At 36.8% G+C, this 14319-nt stretch overlaps 1 protein-coding gene across 4 annotated transcripts in view; it reads left to right on the top strand.

The window, feature by feature from the left end:
* The window catches only part of src (v-src avian sarcoma (Schmidt-Ruppin A-2) viral oncogene homolog), a 44676-nt gene that overhangs the window by 4843 nt on the left and 25514 nt on the right, over nucleotides 1-14319 (top strand). The window contains exon 1 of one of the 4 annotated variants that reach the window (XM_053482569.1): nucleotides 11263-11308. The exons of the other annotated variants lie outside the window; for them this stretch is intronic. The gene's annotated coding sequence lies outside the window, so the exon portion shown is untranslated. Of the gene's footprint in view, nucleotides 1-11262; nucleotides 11309-14319 lie in introns of those variants that run through there. 4 annotated transcript variants of the gene reach the window in all.

The following is a 14319-nucleotide window of genomic DNA, read 5'->3' as shown; positions in this document are numbered from 1 at the left end:
AGGATCTGCTCAATGATTCAAGACATACAAGCTCATCAGTCAAGCACAGTGGAGGTAGTGTCATGGCTGCCTTTTTAATGGTCTCACTAATCTTTATTGATGTTGTAACTAATGACGGCAGCAGCAGAAGTCTTTAGAATACCAAAGTCAGAAAAAGAATTGTATAGTTTGGTGATGTCAGTCGCTTGCGAGCTTTGTGTTTTTTATTTAGTATGTGACATGAGACCTTGATGTGCCCAGACAGAGCCTTGAGGGAGCACAACGTGCATGTAGTGCTATAATCTTCAAAAAATGCATTTCATAAGCATTTTAAACCATCAGGAGAAAGATTCTGCAGTTTTCCAACGAGCTGATGTATTTTGTAGTGCAGACAATTCACTCCTGGCAGTAAATGTAACAGCACCGTCATATTTTTTTTTTTCTATCACACTGCCCCACTTATGGTCCTAATTAGCTCAGTGTGATTTCAAGGACACTTAGCTGACAGGGAAAATGCCACCTTTTTTTGTGGCAGAGCTGGCATGTAGAGCTTGGTAAAAGAGGGCAGTGCTCGCTCAATACCAGTGACTGGAGGGGTTTTGACCGCTAAGGCGTTAAGCATGTATAGGTTGTTATTTATGGACAAAGCCAGTACAACTGTGTGCATATGACCTGTAAATTCCAACCAATTTTCACGCAAAAGCGCATAATGTGTTAAACTAGTTAAACCTGTGGGAAGCTTTACGAGGTGAAAAGGAATTATGAATGACGATGTGGATAACCACCATGAGATCCGATCCCCTGCGTCTATACACATGTTCGGGAAATTAGAATGGAAGATGTGATGTGAGAGTTCATGGCGAGGAACACAGAGTGACTCTGTCCTCGCAGAGTTAGGTTTACTTCCTGTCAGCTCGGGAGAAGAGAGAAGCCACAGAAGCTGTACATCTCTTCTCAATTCCTTCTCTGTTCTCTCCTTTCTTTTCCCTCACATTTACTTCCCCACCTCTCCAGCACTTGGGTGACATAAAAAAAGAAGCAAGTTGAGATTTAGTCTGACAGAAGCCTCTTTTTTTTTTCTTGTTGTACAAGTATAGAAATGTAGCTGCCTAAAGAAGTCCTTGTGTACTGAGAGGTCCTTATGTGAACATGTGAATGTTATGTGGGCCGTATCTTCTTCTTTGTGGTAACATTACAATCAGTCTGTAATAAATTCATGGTTAAATAATTCAACTTCTGGTTTCGTACATTGCTTTGTCTAAAAAGGGTTTGTGGTTTGACTATGGCTATAGCTCAATGTCAAGGCCATATTGTTTTGAAGAGCCGGTTTGTGTAATAACTTCTTTGCAATGTATGGTTGATGAGTGAAAAACAGTAATGCCTCACCAGTTATAGCTGTAAGCTTAGTTCTGGACCAGGCTACCTTCTTTTCCTTGGTTTGCATCGGGGGGTAAAATTGTACGTTCACCTGCATTACTCGTATCTGTCGATGTGGTTACAGAGTAAACCTCAGAGTGATTATTTATATAACTAGTTTCTAAAATCACCTGTCCTTTCTGAGCTTTCAGTTTTAATCCCTCTTACATTACGCATAGGCCTCGCTCCTTTCATAGTCATAATATTAATAGTAATTGTTTTACTTGCATATTCAGAAATTCAGAAAATGATCATGTATTGAGCATAAATTATTGTATTATTGTAATTATTGGTTTTACATTCATTTGCCCATGACACACTAAATTGAGTTCACAAAGTCATAACACAGAAGATTAGATTTATTTTATGTTGTCAAATGTGTATCTGTAATTCCCAAATTCATAAAATTGTGCACATTTGACTCACTTTGTGTTCTTCTCCAAATAATATTGTCGTAACAATGCCTTTTGAATCAATATGGCTCGACAGAGAGTGCTGTTGGGAAATGAATGGAGAGCTAGTCCACTAGGGTTTCCAATCCCTAGTTTTACACACCAAGTAGTGCCCTTAATCAGGGTAAGAGAGGAATTTGGGATTCAAGTTAGCCTTATAGCTCGAATTACCTCCGAACAGAAAAACACTGGCGGTTCTGAGACGAACCCTTAGAAACAATTACTAATGAGACAGTGTTGTTTATGATGATGTGTTTTCTTGCTCAAGGTGCTTTCTTCACTGGTTTTGGATCTGGGTTTTGGCTATTGCATAATATACAGTACAATGTGTATGACAGCACGGCTGAATTAAATGCAGTCCACTTCAAGTTGGATTTGACTTGAATTACATGTCAAGTGAAGAAAAACTTTAGCTCCATTTAATAATGAAGGATGAAGGTAATTAAACAAAAGTAATACTTTTTGCATTACCATTTTCACAGGAAATGTATATATTTTTTTTTAACAGTTCATAGCTGCAGTAATGTAAGTGGAAAGAGGAACTAACTTAACTCATGAATCTTCCACAACATTAAACGGCCCTTTACATTGATTAAAAACACAATAAATATTCTATGTAATGGTACATTGCTGTGCTACAAATGGAATAAAGTATTATGTAAAAAAAACCTCATGCCATGGACTCCTGTGACAGGAAATCACACCATGTTTTATACCTCACTTCCATATTAGTGAAGAGAATAATGTAGGGCAAAGGAACCTTACATTTCATGCATCTAGATATTCAGTCAGTACCTTTGTTGAATAGCAGAACTATTGCTAGAATAGATAAGATAACAGTATTTAAAGTGGAGTGTAGGTATGGATTGCGGTAAAGTATGGAGTGTTTTCGGTTGTTAATGAAAAGTCTGTAAACCAAAATGTAAACATCTGCATTTTAATATACACAGTGTTGAATAAAAATTCTTCGAAAGATCTTTATTGAAGTATAAAAATCATAATTTGATACATGATATTTGATGTTATTAAAAAAAGATCCATGCAGCTCTTTTGACTCAATGGTTAAGGATCTCATCTAAAGATCACAGCAATGTTTTTTTTATTCCCTTTAGCCATATGAAATGTTAATACAGTGCTACATGTTAGAATGCAGAACCACGAGTCTGGAGGAAGTCATTTGTATATTGAAATATCAGCCTGAACAATGATAGAAATCAAAACTCTGCTTTGGGCTGCCAGCTCACACACTGGTATGGAAATCTAGAGGGTGTGACGCCGTACATTACACGGGAGAACCTTGCCTTGTGATGTGGCTGTCGGCTTCTTCTTGATGACTAACCTTTATGCTGATATGCCATTTGTGTTGTATTTCAGTTTAAATGCCATGGTGGATTATCCCAATGGCACTGTATACGCTCGTCCTTTGGCTGTTGCCATTTGCTGACTTTTACAGTGAGTTTGATATTTGCAGCAGTGCGACAAGTTTATTATATATTGGCAAACCTACAAAGTCATAATGAAAGTTTTATGACCAGTAGATTTGACTGTACCCTTTACCCAAACTTGTATTTGTAAAGGTTTACTGATGTGAAACTGATAACTACAGTAGATGTTCCTAGTACAGGTGTAGCCTATGTAAATGTTATGGCCATGTAACCTAATTATTCTGCCTTCAACTTGTAAAGGAAGCTTACAGCTAAGCATTCATAGCAAATGTCAGAAGAGTCAGTTACACTAATAAAATCACCTTATTAACCTTAACTACTATTATTGTTCAGGGAGAAGATTTCTGTTAATCTCTGGTAAACATCACCTCCAATTTCTTTTTTTTTTCCAATTAAAAATGTGTGACATTTTTGTCAATTGGTAATCGAAAAAAGTGGTAATTCTGGTATGTTTCTCCTCCTGCTCGTGGCTCGGGTTCACACCATAGCCATTTTATTTTCCCACATGAAACATTTGAACTAGAGCATTAAAGATTTACTGCATGGCAAAGCCAAAACCATGCTCTATTATTGTCTGTAAACAAGAATTCACATCATCTGAGTGATTATTGTAGGCTAGCCTTTTGCATCTCTAAGTTGTTTTAACTTTTATATCGCTAAACATTGAAGATGTCATTGTGAATGAAACTCTTACATATACAGCGGGTACAGAAAATGATTACCCACATTTTGTAGCTTTGCAGCCTGAAGTGAACACGCATACAGTTTTTGTTTTATCCAGCTGTATTTGCATCTTTTGACAGCCAGGTGAAAGATATAATGCAACATGAAAAAAACAAAAAACGAATCATTGATTTGGAAAAGAATCTCATCTCCTTCTAAAATTACTTGTAAACTCAATCAGCTGAATCTAATCTCCTTTTCAATGGAACACATAGTTTTGCGCATCTAGACTTTGTGATATTTGACGACTCGTGTTTTCAGAACCGATCATGTTGAGTGAATGTTTGATGGTGACCGGGCTCTGACTAGGCCATGCAAGGACATTCGCCGTTTTCTTGACAGTATTTCCCCCCGTACGGTTTCCTTTTATCCTGACAAATGCTCCAATTCCTGCTGCAGAGAGACGCCCCAATAACATATTACCACCTCCATGCTTTACTATAGGAATGGTGTTTTATTAATGGTGTTAGTAAGTTGTATTGAATTTCTGCCAGACACATTATTTAGTGTTGTCGACAAATAATTGAATTTTAGACTCATCTGACCACCTTTGTTTTTGAAGTTTGGCAAACCTCCTATACAAGCCACATTTGTGGAGATTTTGTGATATTGTTGTCACATGCACAAATGACCACTGCTTCAGAGTTGCTGTAGGCTTCTTAGTAGGCCACTCTGAGCAGCTTCCTCCTGGCTCTTTCATCATTTCAGTTTGGAGCAACGTCCTGATGGAGGGAGGGTCCTTGTTGTACCAAATATATTTCACTTCCTAATAATACACTTCGCTGTCCTTCTAGGCAGTGCTAAAGCCTTTTTAAAATTCATCTCCTGACTTGTGTTTGTGTACAACTTTATCCTGGAGAGCTTTTCATACAGCAATAGTTAATTGTTTGTTTAGTTGCACTAGCAGGGACTGAAAAAGGGACTTTTCATGTTAAGGTTATTAAAATTACCACAGCTGTTCACAGTTGAAAGTCAAATGGGTTTGTGAGCCATTGGGAAGATGATTAGCTCCACCTGATTGAGTTTGAGTCATTTTTGGGAGGGGGAACTCCTTTTCCAAATCAGTGATTCTGTTTTTTATTTATTTATTCCTTTCTATGAAATATATATCTGTGTTATATATTTTATTTGGATGTTAAAAGTTGCACTGATGAGATGCATCTGGATAAAACTTGTCTAGATTTCAGGCTGTGAAGTAACAAAATGTGATTATTTTGAAGGGGGAATTCTTTTCTATACCCACAGTACACTCAGTAGATCGATTGTTACTGAAGAACCTTTCTCTCTGATTTTGTTGATTAGAGGTGTGGGTTGGACAGCGTGAAAATTAGGAAATGACTAAAAAGGTTTATAACATGAGTGGGTTAAAAAGAAGGTTTTTTTTGTTATTGTTTATGGTCTCTGCGTTCTGATTAGCTATAAAAATGCACTCCCAAAAAGGAACAAAGCAGTTCCTTTAAACCTGCAAACACTGAAAGGGTCAATTCTGAAAATCAGAAACCACGATCAGAGTTGTATTTAGGCTAGAACATTTTTAAAACCTCTTGGGCTTACGATATTTTGTTTTTAAAAAGAGGTGTACATATATATATATATATATATATATATATATATATATTCATAGTCATTAAGATTGATTTTCAAAGAATAAGTTATTTATGTAAAAACCACGGAGATGGAAATGTTGTCATAATTTGTACAACCTTGACTGCCCCCAAAAAAATCATTATTACACAAACATTTGTTACATTAAGATTTAGATGCACTGCATTTTAATGCACGCTAACTATATTATAAGGACTTATGTTATGACTAGACTACATGAACAGTAACCTGTCAGTAGGCTTTAAACTAAAGCTCTCACTTTCAGAAAACTTTTGAAGACATTTACATTTTTTTATGTCTTTACAATTTTAATGTCTCTTTAATTGAAAGTTTGTTTTAAAAGTAGCAAAAATTCTTTTTTCTTCTCATTGAGTATGTCTGAAATACTCCAAACTATTTCAGACATTTGACCTTGCTGTGACTGACTTGGTGAATTCCAAACTCTAATCAGTTCATCTGCTGAACTCTTAAATTGAGAATTCCTTAAAAATCCTAAACGCATCCAATCCCTTCTTGAGATCTTAATAAGATACTTACAAACACTCTTGGATAGAGGAACTGAGGCGCGTGCACACACACACACACACACACACACACACACACACACACACAACCTAAAAACATAATGGGTAATGCAGAAGCCATGAGGCAGTGCTAACCCTTGTTTCTCAAAAAAAATAGTAGAATCTTTGTTAGATTGAAAGAAGGAACTCAGGGATCATGGCTTTACAGAAGATTTTTCAAATGGATGCCCACGCAGTTATTAAAAAATGACTGACATGGCAGATGCAGACAGCACAAAAAGTCTAAAGGGACAAAGGTGATAATTACTCCATGTCCAATTGTAACTCTAGTCCAGTGGTTAAGGGCTTTAGATGTCGTATGTATTATCTATTCCCTGCAGCATAGAAAACATTCAGCAAAAATATATTTTTTGATATTCACTTTAATTATGAAGAGTTCAGAATTTTTTTTAAAAAGTGATTTTAGTGCAAATAACATGTACACACTGTACACACACTTGAATTATATGGTAATTCCTACAAATCAGTCACTCAAATCATCCTCCACGGTTGAGGGTTCAAATCTTGACTCCGGTTTATGTCAGTGGAGTTTGGGTGTTCTCCCCATGCTTTCGGAGGTCCTCCGGATAGAATAAGCCAGCAGTGCCCACAGATAATCACAGACAAAAATTACCCGTTAAATGTCGAATAAACTACAAATACGTACCTACTGTAATAACTACTGAGAGTAAGAACACATCAAGTTGCATTGTGAAATATGTTTGATCCTGACTGCAGTGTATACTGTAGGTCACCAGCAAGGTCTGTGTTAAAAGATTCTAAACAGGAAGGAAGAAATGGATGATCAGAAGATACTGACCTGATGTAAGGTAGCTGAAAAGTGAGTTGTTGCTAAAGCTCTCCAAACTATACGCTCCAGAATACGCACAGCTAGAGGTCAGTGTTCCTCAGAGACCTCACTAACCTGCCAAAATAACGACATTTATAGATTATATAATTATAAAAAAAAAAACTCAAAAATGTGCAGAATTCTGACTGTGGATAGGTTTGCATAAAGAATCTGTGATTTTGGACTTGGGTCATTAATTTGACTTTGGCCTATAATGCTTAAAATTACATATAATCCCTCACATGTAATCAGCCAAAGATATGTCTCATCTCTTAGCGGGTCAAAAAAAAGACTGAATACGTTATACAGTTGTACCTCAGCATACGATTTAATGCATTCCGGAGGCAAGTTTATAAAGTGAAAAATGCAAGAATAAATCTTGCACAAAAAGCAAAAAAAAGAAAAAGCCACAAAAAATATGTAAAAAGATTTTGAACAGATCCCAAGCGTACGTTCAACTTAGCTAGAGTTCAGTTCAGTTCGTTTTGTTCACTCGCATGTTGAAAATGCTTCGCATGCCAAGGCAAATTTCTTTCTATTTCTCTCCTTAAGGTGAAAAAAAGGAGTTCGTATGTCAGGGTAACACTGTGTTTTTTCATACAATTTCTAGCCATTTGATTCTCATCCTGTGCGTGTTCTCGCTTAGTCTAGGAACAGGAATGAAGTTGTGAATGCATTGATCAGAACCTGTTAACTCAGCTGTTTAGGTTCTTAATAAAACTGCAATGGTTGTGTTGCAGTGTTTGTTGAAGTGATGAAGCAGAGAATGTGTTCCCTCTGGGTTAATATACGTGTAGCTGCTGTGGGTGAGTTAGCATGTGTGCATGTGCTTATGTGTGTAAGAACTGTCTAGACTTGTTCTTTAAGAGAGCTATGCATTCCTTAGATGGGACAGGGATGAGTGACTCACTGTCTCAGTCCACCTGGAACAAATGCGCGTGCACACAGACACCCACACACTCGTGCACAGAGCTAGGTTGTCATTTTAAAGCCAGTTGCAGGGTTGCAATACGTAAATCTAATGATGCTCTAACACAGCTTGTGGTATGTGTATCTAAAAGTCTCTTTGATGTCATCAGGACTTTTATCCCTCAAAAGTAATATGGGCTGTAGATTGAGATTTCTTGTACGTTTTAAGCATTTAAAGCTACAGTCGTATTTGACTAGCTGAAAAAATTCTTGTTTTTTTATTTTCTGTAAGGTCATTCAATAATAAGGAAACTTAAAAGCAGAGAAGAGGAAAGCCTAGGGGGGTTTATCCAACACACACACACACCCCTCCTTCTTGGTTCTCGACTCATCCCCCAAAACACATGACCATGTCTCAATGCTCTTTGAATACATCATGACCATATTTAGATGAAGAAGAGGAACAGTGTTTGTATGATTGATTACAGATGATGGTGATTTTGGCGGTGGGGACTGAAGTGTAATGCAAAGTAATATTTGGTTCCTTCTGCAGTATACCACTTCTCCTTACTACTACTAACGGTGAAAATAAATAAAATATAATACAAAAATAATAATAAAAACTTACATGAATAGAAAAGCCTACATCGTTTGTCGAAGATGTCCTTTCCTTGCACCAATGTTGGTGTGTACAGTATGTATGTGTAATATATATATATATATATATATATATATATATATATATATAAAAAAAAATTTAACCCAGATATAGGTTTTATTTAATCTTTTTTATTTTTTGACTGATTGGATTTATTTACTACAATCAAGAACAGTACTGGAATGTAAGAAATAACAAATATGGTATTGGGTATTTAAGTGACAACAGTCAGTTGTTATTTTAAGACAGTAAGGTCGGCTCTTCTGGAACAGTTCTTGCAAGAACAGTATTTGTCAATTGCATTTGCAAAACCCATCAAGCACCACGATGAAATTGCCTCTCATAAAGACCATCCCAGGAAAGCAAGACCCAACCTTGCCTCTGCTGCAGAGGAGTTTCTCCTGAAGTTCACGTAGCGCTACCAGCCTCATAAACCACCAATTAACATCACACCATATTAGAGCCGTTATTGAGCCTTTACAGAGCATGAGTAGCAGACACATCTTCATATTAACTGTTCAAAGGAGATTATTGCATATTTTGAATGCCTTCAGCATTGTTTTACAGTGTAGAAAGAAATAAAAATTCTGAAAGACAATGGAAATAGGAGGTGTGTCCAAACTTCTGATTGGTAGTGACCATTTTAAAACAATCAAGAGGCTTTAAATGATTTTCTACTTACACTCTCCACTTTAGGCATTAACTTAAAGAAACGAAAGCTATTGAGCATAGAAAATTGACCGTACATATAACTGCTTGATGATAGCTATTTGTTCTGGTTCTCAGTAAACAAGTTTGTTTTAAGCTATTTTTGTTTTTATGAGGCCACTCAGTTAAGATTCCACAGTGTCTCAGTATAATAGACTGTCAGCCAGCTGGGCTGGTGAGTGACTCTTTTGGTAGACATGAATCATAAGTCCACATACCCCTTTTTTCTCCCCCACAGTAACAGCGGGCTGCTTTCCAAACAAAGCACGAAAATCATTCTGGGTCCCGAAGTTCTTTAAATATTGCATTGAAATTCTAACGACAGGCTTAATTTTGCACCATGTCGATTTCAAACTGGAATCCTGAAATGTAAAATGCAACACCAGCGCAACACCCAGTTACAGAATTTCCCTCTTGATTTGTGTAATAATAATTATAAAAATGGTTCTGCATGAATTAAATTAATGTATATAGTAATCCACACGTACAGTCTTTTCACTTGGTCAACTTCCATTCGCTTAATTCCTGTGATGGTCGGCGATGATGGTCATCAGTGCTGTCTTTAGCTAGCTGCTATAAAACAGCTGTTCTGTTATCCTGTCATGGTTTGTACCCAGACATTTACCTCTCTAGTGTAAAGTCAGAATTTATACAAGTACATTAACCAAAAATAATAATTAAAAAAAAATAATAATTAATTGTGTAGATTCTACATTCCAACATCATCCAGCAACTTCTTTGTATTTGTTGCACGTCTTGGAATTCTGCTGTAGAAAGATGACTGACTAGAAAGGAACCAACAATCTTGCACTTATGCTGCTAATAGCAGCACCAGGATGTTTTTGAGCTCTAAAGAGATTACGACCCTAAGAGTTCGAAACAAGCTTGTGTCTAATGAGTGATTGAAATTTACATTTATTTGCATGCAGATGTTTTCTTGGCAGGCCAGGGACAGATAGATGAAAAGTGTGGGAAAAAAGAAGAGCATCTCCTCAAGGGATTGCCATAGCATGTAAGCCAGATTGTTTTTATAAACCCTAGTTATTTCATATGTCATTAAGTCAAGTATGCAGAATAATGTCTCTGGGTGAACAGCTGTTAGGCATAGCCCATATTGTTTTCCAGATCAATTCTGTCAGAAGAAATAAAATGTTAGGAGTCAAAATGTTGCATTAAAAAAAAAGAAAAAAATTTTTTTTTTAGTGTGCTTTAAATTGCATTATGGAATGCAGGCTTGTAAGGTCAAGAGCTTACAGCTGTTTACCATTTAATTTACGATTGCAGGGGAAAGCTTTAAACATCCTTTGGAAGAAAAAAGAACTCCATGTATTAGCAAAAGAGACACGTAATCAGTCTTCATACTCCTACTGATTTAATGACCTACAAATGTAGGGTGCTGACCCATATCTCTTTAAATGTTTTACTGTTATTCACCTACGTTCTCCTAAAGACCAGAAAGTGCTTGGCTTCAGGAATGCAAAGAGTCACGTCCATGGCAACACCCTGACCCGCTTCTGTCAGAGTAAATATTGACTCCTGCACCTCCTGGCCCTGTGATTCTTGTTGATCAAGTAGCACAGCTCTGAGCCGTGAGTACAGATAGCATTGTAGTCAGTAGAGTGACTGAGTTAAGCCAAGGTTAAGACCTTTAGTACGCCAAAACAGGAATGACATTGTGTTTCTAAGATGAATGATGGGCGATTTGCAGAGTGATCTCTAGAATCGCTTTGCAAATCGTCATTTGGAATCCATCTGATACTTTATAACTGACTTCAGAAGTGAACATGTTCATGCCAGATTCATTTGGAAGATTGTTTTCTGCCAATCTACACAACCTTGTTCTTCATTGCATGGACTGACCCTGTGTCTGTCTAGCACAAAAGTGCTTACAGTGAGTAGGAGTTGGGCAGGCTACCTTTGTCAACACAGGAGGCTTCTGTTTACAGTACAATGTGTACAGGTGATGATGTACAGTATACTGTGGAGTGAAGCTGAAGCAGGTTTGTGTTGCATATTACAATTACAGGCTGTTCTGTTTTCTGTTGATGGTCCAATCCATTGTAATTCTCTCGAAACGTTGAACTTTTTGGTGCAATGATACATAAGTATCTTAATTTTATTTTCATCTATAAACATTAGGGTTGCTGATATTATAAAGTTCTCTGCTGTCAATATGCAAGGATAGGCGTTATTGTTATAACTCGGGCTCGTGTCATGGCGCACCATGGATGGAACAGCTGAATGCAATTAGAGAATTAAAAGCTGAATAATCTTGCTAGAGCAAGCATTGGACTTAGATCGGAACTGTTGTGGCATGGGGTGAAAGCATCCTACTTCCATTCATTTATTCATTCATTCATTCAGCTTCAGTAAGCTCTTTAGCTCTTTAAACTGCGCAGTGAGTAACCCGGGCACCAGGCAGCTATGAGACAAAAATGCTACCCATGGCAATACTATGCCACGGATCTAAAGTTCAATCCAATAAATTACAGCTTGCATACCAAGAGAAAGCAAACACAGTAAGGTAAACCTATTTAGAATGGATTTATTGTACATGGGGTAGGTGGGTTAATTACTGCAAAAAACAACCCTAAGGAAGAAAGATTTCAGTATATCCTGTGGGAAAAGGCAAGTCAAACACTAGGGATGGGAATCACTAGTCACCACCTCATACAATATTATCACGATACCTAGCTGCCGATTTAATTAATATTGCAATTCTGTAAGTATCACAATTATTAGATTGAATGAATAGTTTAGAGTGTACCACCTGTAGAATTAAAAAGAAACAGTGACATTTTACTGCCTCAAACGCCTCCAAAGTCCTGAGCAGTCGTGAGCATGCAGGCGTTGTTCGAGAAAACCAATAAGCCTTATAAATTTAGTTAAGTCACATTAATTTATTGTACTATACTGTGCACTGCCTAGAGAATAAAAGCCCACACAGAAATGACGTTTGATTTGCTATTACATTAGATTTTGGTGTGCACTGGAATACACTTGGGCCATCAGGAGAAAAAAAAATCCATCAATGTAAATCTGTGGTCATTGAGGTCATCAGATGACTTCACTTTATTGCCACATAATGATGCTGAGCCTAGACCCGACCAACTGAAGTAACCCCAATTTATACCACTACCTCCAGATGCTTGGACGATGGCCATTATGCATCATAGGTACATCACTTCCTATGCTTCCCTTCTTGCCCTGAATCTCCCACACTCTGGAGTAGACTGACCTGGACTCATTAGACCACATCAACTTTTTACTTCACTCCAAAGTACAATCTTTATGCTCACTAGTAAATTGGAGCCTTTGGTTAACCTCAGGTTAGCATCACTAACAAGTCATTTTCTTATGGCCGCACAGCTGTTTAGTCCCAATCCTATGAGTTTTTCTTGCACTACGTGTGGAAATGCTCTTTCGTTTTCACTATTAAACTTCGCTGTGATTTCTGCTGTCTGTTATTTGGATTGCAAATTAAAGTGTTTATTGGATTTTTTTTGTCCAACCACAATTATTTTACAAAGTCCACAGTTCATTCTTTCAGGTTTTAATAATGCGGACAGTTTCTAACCCAGTTTGAGTAGTTTTTTTCTTTGCTTGATACCGTTTTAAAACCGTACATTTTTTTTTTTTTTTCGGAAAGGCAGTGTAAGTCAGCCTGCAGTTATGTTTTTGACCACATGTGACTTTCAGACATGTTCTTGCACATGTTTCTGTGTATTTATATACATGTTTTTTATTTTTTATTTTGCATAAATAAATTGTTCTATGGCAGCTTATCCTGGACTAGCAACATGTTCAAAGTGGAATTGAAGCAAATGCAAGAGACATGAGATGGCTCTCTCCAGCAGCCTTTAACATTTGTGATAATGTTCAGGTCTTTTTTAAATGTCACAAGCTCATAGTGTCAGTCAGACTAATGAAGTCAAAATGGATGGTTTTGTTTTTCACTTACTGAAGGCTGCAAGTTTTATACCTGCTGCGAGAGCTTTGCTTTAAGTGTCCGAATGATAAACAGCTTGAGTGAGTAGGATGTAATTAAAAAAGGCATCTGAACAGCAGTAACTCTAGAACCGCGTTAACCACAATTATTATGGCACATACTTCAAGAACGTAAATGGGTTTCACATATCTTTTCAGTCTGGTGAAATGTACATATTTCATTTTTGTGCCTGCCCTTATGTCAATTAATGGCATCAAACATCAGGAGATAAATTGTGACAAAATATAATGCAGTCTATGTATTTAAGTACAATGCTATTCCATCTAGGGCATTTCTGATCTTTAAGGGCAAGAGCATTTGCATTTCTAGTATTTTATTTATTTTATATTCAATGTCAGACTACAACAAATAGCACCTTAAGCTTTTTGAAAGTTCCTTGGCCTTCAAATGAATAGAAAAAACAAGCTGTTCTACCTTAGAGTTCATGCTTATAACAATTTGATGGCATTGTTTTTTTGTCTGCACTTAAGTGAAATAATGCTTTAAAGTTTTTTTTCCCCAACTGCCACTCATGTAACTGAAGGTTTTATTAAAAAAAAAAAAAGAAAGAAAGAAAAAAAAGCTAGAACATGTATAGAATATTTCTAACTTTCTCCTAAGCCTTAGTGCCATTTACTAGGACAACATAATACTGATAATGACAAGGTGGAAGAAGCTATTACATAAATTTAATGATGAATAGGTGTAAAATACAAAAAGCCGCTGGTTGTGTGGGTTGATGTTTTTCAAAGCAAAAATTTCAAGGGCTTTTTCTTTAATTCATGCATGTGCCACTCCATAAATATATACAGTATGGAGACACATTGTAAATGTACGACTCCCTACAGTTTTGTCTGCGAAGATTTGCAGTCATCCAGGTCAAGTTAAAATGTCTCATAGTACTGTCAAGTCGAATGAAAAAGAGAATAAGATGAACTAATCAAATGAAAAGGAAAAACCTCTTGTTTAAAACACTAGTCTGGTGAGCGGGACCTAGGATTCAAGCTAGTGAGAAAAGGAATG

This window comes from Clarias gariepinus, chromosome 22 (assembly GCF_024256425.1).
Source record: "Clarias gariepinus isolate MV-2021 ecotype Netherlands chromosome 22, CGAR_prim_01v2, whole genome shotgun sequence".
Taxonomy (NCBI): domain Eukaryota; kingdom Metazoa; phylum Chordata; class Actinopteri; order Siluriformes; family Clariidae; genus Clarias; species Clarias gariepinus.
The sequence above is the reverse complement of the archived record's forward strand: the minus strand, read 5'-3'. Positions and strand labels throughout refer to the sequence as shown.